Consider the following 7,405-nt stretch of genomic DNA (forward strand, 5'->3'; position numbering starts at 1 on the left):
TATGATGCTTTTTTTTTTTTTAAGTACCATTATTTTATATCTAATTTTAAAGGCCTATCTTCTATAAAAGACTTTTTTTTCTAATTTTCTATGGGTGAACAACTTTATTATGCTGTAAAATGATGAAATCCGATCAGCATCTGCTGGAGAATGAGTCAGATCAGACCCTGAGCAAATGACCAAGCCGTCACACTTCTTGTTAACTCTTAACGTCTGCTTTCTGCCCCAGCACCCCTCCACATCACACTCTTTGTTGTTACCCCTCTTTTTGACTCTCTATCTCTCACTATTTGTCTCTCTGACATGAATAAACGGGGAATTTCTGCAGTCTCTGAATCTCTGTTCTTCCACTCTCTGACTTGAGTCACTGATGCAAACGTTTAAAGTAACTCTTCTGCCCACTCAACGTTTAGCCTCCAGCTTCAGATTCGAGTCAGCAATCGTGTTACGCTCAGTGACCGTCCACACCCAGGCCGGTCAGCATGTGATATTGCTTCTTACTGTCGCTCTTGACAGTAATGAGAAGTTTGTGTGTGTTCATTTGCTGACTTCGATGTTTCGACAAAGCCGAGCTCCACCACGAGGAAATGTATTAGTCAATCTGATGTACTACTGTAAAACTGGGTTGCTGAATGAGAAATATTTCCAAACTCGATTTTTCCATTTTCTGAAGAAAATGTGAATGGTGCTTCCCCAACGCTGCATTCGCCGCCACAATGATCTATGTGGTTGCTAAGGCATTGTTGCTAGGGTCCTCAGAGTGGTTGTATACTGGCCCCTTGACATGGTTTGGATCCTTCCCTCATCAACCGTTTGATGGAGATCATAAGTTTGGTCACTTTCCTTATTAAGCCAAAAGAATAAGCTATTGTTCACGAGACAAAAGTTAGGGAATTTTTTTTTAGGTAAAAGCAGAGTTTGACATTAACACCCGCCAATTGAGTGTGTATGTCAGCAGTGGCATGTAACATAGTCACTCCAGTCAGGTTAAATTTCACATTTAAAGGGATAGTTCTCCCAAAAATTCTGTTGCGTAGTGTAACACCGTGTCCTAACTACACGCGACGCACGATAAAAGGTATCTTTTCTATGTTAATCAGTAGGGCTGTCGCGGTAACCGCAATATTGTAGTACCGCGCTTCTGACAAGTCAACCGCAGAGGATTGCACGTAACCGCAGCAACTGCGATATTCACGTTTTTTTTTTATAAGGCTATACCCTTCTTGTTTTGAACTTAATGCATGTGTATTAAATGTTAAACAAGTTCATAATGATAACAAGACTGTTTATCATGGTGATGTGTAGCCTACAGGCTTCACACAGACAGTGAATGAGAGAGATCGGCAGAGCGCGTGCGATTACATGCGTCTGTCTTTGAAGTCGTGAAAAGCTTGTCGTGTCAAAGGGAAGCGAAAAATTTGTCGCATCATCATTTTAACGTTCTCTTCACGGGTATTTTCCCATAAATGCGCGTCAGCAGCAGCGCTGGTCAGCATCCCACAGCACAAGGAAGCCGAAATAAAATCAGTGAGTCACGCATTGAATCAATGGGTCTCTAATAAGTGAAGCATCAGCTTCAGCGTTGCCCATGCGACGCATTGCTGCTCAGCTGAGCCTTGAAAAGTTGAGTCTCAAAGTTAAAAATAATTAACATCTTGTTGAATCAGCTTTTTTAAACGTGTTAGTTGAATGAACGGTTCAATGATTCGCTCAAAGTCCGTTGTCATAACAATATGCGCGCTGAGTGAAAGTTTTTCAATGCGCACATACTGTAGACGCTGTTTAGTTTCGGTTACAATGGTTACTGAAAATGTCCTCGTTTTTGTCCACATCGTAAACATTATTTATATAGCAACAAAAACATATAAATTAAATAAATGGCGGTAATACCGCATATCGCGCTATTGAGCCACTCAACATTACCGCAAGGGAAATTCCATAACCGCGACAGCCCTATTAATCAGAGTTTTATGTCCTAACCAGACGCGACACGCGAAGTTTCTAAGTTAGATACGGTTCCTATTCCTGCGACGTCGCGGCTGATAGATCCGCCCACACAAAGATCTCATTGGATGGAAGTTCTGCGTGTCAAGCGATAACGGATAATTTACCTCAGATTTTGAAAGCATATAATTTAGCGTTCAAATTGAATTCTATCCAAACATACAACTGTACTTCATAACAAAATAAGTCAATGAGTATATTTTGTTAATGTTTTGATCTTTAATAATGTTATTTCTTGATTTGATTATGTCCTTACCCATTTCCAATGCGAGTGCGGGCCAGCAGTGCGCTTTCACAGAGAGACTCCGCCCACACGCTGTTCTGAATGGCTATGATTTTTGATTGATGTGTGGCGTCTCACAGTCGCGTGTGGACAGACACACTTGCTGTAGCTTGAATTTTATTGAGGCGGCTCGCTATTGGCCGACGCTGGTCATGTTTGTGATGCGTACGTACAACACAGAAGCGCTGCGCTGTTACACTACGTGAAATTTAAAGGCCCACAGAAGGAAATTAATAGTTGAATAAAGTCGTTATTTTTGTTTGTGTTTTTTGTGCACAACAATTATTCTCGTCGCTTGATGAACTTAAAATTGAGCAACTGATGGACTATTTTAACAATGTCTTTAATAACTTTTCTGGTCCGGCAAGTTTCAATCCCTTAGAAGCCTACGGAGGAGTGATCCAGCTCTCAGATTTAATCAGAAATATCTTAAATTGTGTTCTGAAGATGAACGAAAGTCTTGCGGGGTTGAACAACATTCAACAGAGTTTTATATTTTTATAGTTTGACGATAGTGATCATAATCCGTGGGTCGGGCGGACCAACTAATAAAAACATTACATACAAATGAATTGAGGGTGGATGACATAAATGAGTGTTGAGTTTAATAAAGACACGGATCTCTCATCAGCGTCACTCTTTCACTTTTGTTTTCAACAATGTAATTCTCTTTAAGGAAAACCAATCAAACAACGCATATCGGGCATTAAATAAGGTTGTAATTTTGATTTGATTGATAACAGCCTAGTGTCTTATTATTCTGATTTAATGGTTTGTTCAATTTTAAGAATATTTTAAATGAAAGATGGAGCATACATAAATTAGAGGGAAAAAAGCACTTTTATAAAAAATTATTTTTATAAGTGTGTTGCCAGCAGTGATGTAATGAAACATTGACAGGATGTAAAGCCTCTGTTTAGGCTATTATGGAAATGTAATTTTGGTTCGGGCGGTTGGATTATTTTTAACAGCGGATTCGGATGACTCAAAGTGCACCAGATTAATGAATTTATCTTTAAAATGTATTAAAAATTTTAGGGACCGCCTAGAGGTACCGAGCTCTCACAAATATGTTTTGGGAAACACATTAGGCTATATGATAGTCTACGAAAAATACAAATTAAATTATCTCATTAATAAAATACATGATCAGGATTTTACCACCTCTGCCTAGTTTTGATCCAGGAAAAACCCCGTAATATATATATATATATATATATATATATATACATATTTAAACTGTAGTCTTTTAAAAAGGCTTCTGAAAAAAATAAACTAAGTGCAATGTAGTGTTTTCAAAAATATAGATTTTTCAATACATTGATACTGAAATACCTGAGACGCTTCCAATACTAATTTTCCACAGAAAAGACACACAATACCAGCTTTCTCTCTCTCTCTATCCGACAGCGAGTTACAGACAAACCTGCCTCTCCTCACTCACTCCTTTAATAAGCTTCGGCTGAATAATGTTGGTGTTAGAGCTTGTTTCGCCATGGGATTTGTGCATAATTTTACCCATTCCCGCTAATTTTTTGCACAAACGTCGTTTCTCACTACTACATTCAGTTCTTTTTTTTTTTGCTGCTTATTGCTTTTAAACAGTCAAAAACACACAAAATAATGCGAAAATACAGGTCTTGGCGAGTACAAACGTAAACACAGAAAACGCATGTGTAACAGTATAATGGATCTGTGCGTCAGGTCTTAAAGTGACAGCAGCCTAATATTCCTGCTGCCAAATTATGAGATAATATTAAAATATCTATATGGCAGTTTTTCCCCATGGTATCAATGTCAAAATTGTGGCCAGTGAAAATGCTGAACTTGCAGTGGAAAACCACTAGCCACAGCGACTGCTGAGCAAAAAGGTTAATGTCAAGCAACAATCATACTGATGGTTGACATTTCAGTCTTCTCTAGCCAACATTTCTTAGAGATGATGGACACCATAATATCATCAACAGCACACGCTGAAATAATTACATCCTTTATCAGTGCCTTTGATGGCGAGTTCATGAAACGTGTGCGTCCACCTGATCCAGAACAGCAGCTTCGAGAAGCACCTGAGCTGTTGTGAAACTCTGGTGTGATCTCAGACTGAGTAAAACCAGAACCTCTCAAATCGAATATGAAAACGCAAGTCATAAACTCCCTAATTTCCATTTCACCTGATATCAACATAAGAAATTTCATACTCCCCAATAAGGTGGTGATACACACACTGGTTTATGGCGCTCAGGACGGAGGCGGACGCGTTCTCTCCCAGTAACAGGGAGGACGGATGTTTTGTCGAATATTTCACCTGAGAAACTCCCTCAGAGCGATTGGCTCTGGGCTGAAAACTGTTATTGTGACATTTAAAGGTTAAATATGGTTAAATGTCAGGAACTATGCGGGCAGGTGAGAGAGGCCCCATCCATAAACGACACATCCGAAACTTCGACGGCAAGACGAGTTCATCAGCTCACGAAGACATCATGCCGGTACATAACATCTGACAGCTTCAAAACAAAGACATATTTTTTCTCTCTTAAATCACGATGGGGTTTTCCACCGTTCTTTTTTATAGTTCACGATCAATATAAAAACGTATGCACTACATAATCATGGTCAATATAGGACAAAATGGCTGTAATGGTGATGTTTTGCATTTAGCTGGGCATTTCCCCACATTCTCTGTATATATATCGTCATCCTTAAAACATGACGCTCATGAATTTTAGATTAGTATTTTGATGTCCATAAAACCTATTAAATTTCATATTCAGTATTAATTCCTGTCACTATGAGTGCAGAAAAATCTGCAACTCAAAAAGTCTTGCAAAACATGATTTTGAAAAAAAAGTATTATCTAAGTTATATAAATTTGATTTTGTATTTGGTAACTTACAGAAATCTATATACAGTTTAAACCTTTTGTAATTTTCCAGTATGAACATTGAACAAATAAAAGAAGAAGCTGTGACAGAGCACAGATTTGTTTATGCTTTGCAACAAAGACTGCATGTATTTGATCAGAAATACAGTAAAAACAGTAATATTGTGAAATATTATTACAATGTCAAATAACAGTTTTCTATGTGAATATATAAAGTGTAATTTATTCCTGTGATAAAGCTGATATTCAACATCATTACTCCAGTCTTCAGTTCAGTGTCACATGATCCTTCAGAAATCACTCTAATATGAGGATTTCATGCTCAAGAAACATTTTCATTATTATCGAAGAGTTGTGCTGCTTCATATTTTTGAAGAGACACTGTTTCCCCAGAATTATTTGATGAATAAAAATTTCTAAAAGAACAGCATTTATTTCAAATCGAAACCTTATGTAACATTGTAAATGTCCTTACTGTCACTTTTGATCAATTTACTGTGTCTTTGCTGAATTAAAAATATGAATTTCTGTCAACAACAAAAAAGATTTATAAATCTTACAGACCCCAAACATGTGAACAGTGTATATTTCCAATTAATTGATAGCATTTAGATCATTCTTTTCCAACAATAACTTGGGTAATAGGGTATGCATCTGATCTTATGTGTTTTAAAACTAGATTTAATGCTATGGTAATATTATACATAGATAATACTTTAACTGGTAATAGTTCAAGTCTCTAGATCTAGTAATAATAGTTCTCATAAAAACTTGGGACTAATACTATAACGTTACCCTACTGACAAAAAGGACATAAGTGTCTCTATGCTGAAAACAAATGCCCCATAAAAAAACTTTTTTTTGCAAAATTATCTAATTATTTTAATAATTGTTACAACAGTAATTGATGAAGTGTATCTCCATCGTGAACTAAAGGTAATGTAATTTTTGCAGAACAGAAATGTGCATGATGATTCTTGTTATGCTAAAATTTAGTTTAGTCCCCTTTAACAGTTTCTGAGGTTTCGGTAGCACAATACTGTCCTGATTCTCATTTTCATAATAAATACAAAGGGGAAAAACTGAGATCAGTACTTTCACCAGTGTCAGGGTGAAAACCCCTTTCTCGTGCGTTTCCAGTATGTGTCTGATGACAGGTTGAATGATAATGCTTTTAGAAACAAAGCTTTTTCAGATTTCTCATTTATTAAACGTTACATGAAATCCACGATGTTCAACGGTGTATATAAATGCATCGCTAGAACATTCTGGCATTTATGTCTAACTTATCAGACAAAAAAAAAAAAATGGCTCAACTGAATTAAACCACGTCAACTGAAATTAAGATGTGGGGTCGAAACTGTCGCTTTGGTTCACGTTAGTCGCCATTTTAATCATATTTTAGCTTTCCTATAATCACACTTCTTCTTGTCACATGACCCAATACGTGAAGTTGTGTGAGGAGGATTATTACTTGTAACGACTGTCTGTTTTAAAAAAATGCGCTAAATTTAGCAATAAACACGTTGAAAATGCATTATACATACTATATTTTAAAATAGGCTTTTCTTAAGCAAATAATGGAATGAAAATTACTCACCCTCTGCTTAAAACATCTCTTGGTCTGTTTATCAGCGGCGCCAAAATCCAGTTTATCACGTGACGATGTATTATGCTGATTGGGGGAGACGTTAGGAAATTTGATTGGATTTATTAATTTATTTACAAAATATCAATTCCAAAATGTATTTAAAAAAAATTAAATACCAACATTAGGCTATATTTAGGCTACTTTCGAATTGAATATAGCTTTATTTGTAAAACTGTATTAGTTCACCCCAAAATGAAAACTCTGTCAGTTTACTCTCCCTCATTGTTGTTCAACCCTGTAAGACTTTCGTTCATCTTCGGAACACTAATTAAGATTTTTCTAAATAAATCTGAGAGCTGGATAACTCCTCTATAGGCTTCTAATGGATCAAAACTGGCTGGCCCAGAAAAGTTATTAAAGACATTGTTAAAATAGTCCATGGCTCAAAAAAATTTATCAAGCGACGAGAATTATTTTTGTGCGCAAAAAATAAAATAAAAATAAAAATAACAAATTTATTCAACCATTCATTTCCTTCTGTGGGCCTCGAGATAGTTCACATAGTGTAACAGCACAGCACTTCTGTGTTGTACGTCCTGGGACATTAGCGGTATCATTTTCTACAATGGAAGTGCAGGTGCGTTGA

Source organism: Pimephales promelas, chromosome 14, assembly GCF_988280905.1.
Source record: "Pimephales promelas chromosome 14, fPimPro1.hap1.1, whole genome shotgun sequence".
Taxonomy (NCBI): domain Eukaryota; kingdom Metazoa; phylum Chordata; class Actinopteri; order Cypriniformes; family Leuciscidae; genus Pimephales; species Pimephales promelas.